The sequence below is a fragment of the Panthera tigris genome, chromosome B4 (assembly GCF_018350195.1).
Source record: "Panthera tigris isolate Pti1 chromosome B4, P.tigris_Pti1_mat1.1, whole genome shotgun sequence".
Taxonomy (NCBI): domain Eukaryota; kingdom Metazoa; phylum Chordata; class Mammalia; order Carnivora; family Felidae; genus Panthera; species Panthera tigris.
The window spans coordinates 92,546,909-92,548,953 of record NC_056666.1 but is presented as its reverse complement, the minus strand read 5'-3'; positions in this window follow the sequence as shown (position 1 = coordinate 92,548,953).

The window sequence follows — 2,045 nt, the reverse complement described above, 5'->3', positions numbered from 1 at the left end:
CTTGGGAATGCACAACGACATGCCCTCCCAAACCAGAGGCAGGAAGAAGACGTCCATGGGCATATCTCATGGGTGGACTGCACTCATGCCCAGTTAAGGACAGCAAACAGTGGATTGAGAAACTTGCTCGGGAGAATTACATCCAGGCCCCATCCAGCTGGATTTTTTCATAACAGGCCTGTGAGGTGTGCTGAGAAAGTGTGTGGTAGTTCTTGACTCCACTTACAAACTAAAACCTCAGAATTCTTTGTTTTCATTAATCACCCGTAGTGAGTCTCCCTATGTGACTAAGCTTTCTGAGAAGTGATTTAAATCCTATAAAGAGGCCCTGACTTGTGGGAGGATCACCAAGCTTGTATTAAAAAGACTTAAAAACAAAACCTCCCATCCTCAGTTTCCTCATCTGTAAAATGGGTTTAATAACATCTACCTTTCTTACTGGATAAGATAGCTTATGAGGTCAAAGGAGATGAAGTCAGTGAAAATAGTCTGATGATTGTAAAATGCAGAATGAATATAATACATATATTTCCTACTTGTATTTATTTACCTATTTCTTTTCATCCTATAACAAAACTTACTAAGCTTGTCTTCTGCTTTAGAACTTCCTTTCACTTATCCTAATATTTTCCTCATCACAGGAAGGGAATAAGCATTTGCCATGTGTTTTGTATGTACATTCTTTTCATAATGGTACTTATGGCACAGGTACCATTATTTTATTTGTATGTACAAGTTCTAGTTCATAGTAGTTCATGTCCAAGATCATGCAGCTAGACCTAAGGTTTAAACTCAGGTGTCCCCATCTCATTGCCCAAGTGAAATTTCTATCACATCATTCTACCTTCCAAGTTTTAACGAGTTTCCCTCCTTTGTTTCTGTTGTATCTTTGACTTGGTATACAAGTCCACCTTGGGCTTGATCACAATATTATGATTTTCTAAATTGTAATCATATTCTCTCATCTTTTGTCACTCCTGGACTGAAATGTCCTACTTACTCTGGCAGTCCTCTCCATTTCCTGGATCTTTGTACTTGCTTTTATTTGGATATTTCTTGAGCTTATAACAGCTAAAGCTGCATGTAATATTACAGGTTCAGGCCCTCCAGGGGTGGGAGTCAGGGCGGGATAATGTTTCCAGATGTATTACCAATATTGACCATGATACCCTGGTTATCATTAGCTGTTTGGGCTGAAGTAGGCAATTCCAGTGGAATATCTTGCAGCTATAGCCAGAGACCATGTGGCCAACCATTAGGGAACATGGTATCCCGAGGTCTCTAAAACATTTTTTCTTGTATTTATTCAATGAGTATTTAAAATGTACCAACTCTGTGCCAATCTCTGTTCTAGTTGCTGTGGGTAGGGTAGAGTATAAAACACCCCAAGTTCCTGTTTCCACGGAGTATACTGAGTAGTGTGGAGAGACAGTTGACAAATACAAAAATGTATAATATGTCAGAGATTATTACAATAGCTGTCTAACTGGCCTCCCTGTCTCTAAGGAGGCAGTAAGTGCTACGTAGAAAAATAAAGCTGGGTGAGGGGAATAGAGAAAAACTGGGCAGAGGGCTTGCCTCTCTATGTAGGATGGTCAGGGACATCTGTGATAAGGTGCGATCTGAGCAGAAACTTGAAGTAAAGGTTATCTCGGAGAAGAACATTCCAGGCAGAGAGAACAGCAAGCACAACCATCACGGGGGAAGCTACTTCCCCTATGTCAGGTGTGTCAGTATAGTTAGAACTACTGAGACTACGTGAGAGTGGAGGGGACTGGGATATGAGGTAAGAGATAAGGTCAGAACTTCAAGGTTAAGGAAGGGCAGATCATGCATGGTCTTGTAAGTTATGGTGAAGGGTTTTACTCTGTGAGGCAGGAAGGCGTGGAGTATTATGAACAAAGAACTGGCCTGATCAGACTTAACATTTTGGGGAACTCACTCTGACTGGTCTGTAGAGAATACACTGTGGGAAAGGAATGGTGGAGGCTAGGAGGCCAGTTAGTTAGCTCTTGTAATAACCCAGGTGAGAGGTGACGGTGGCT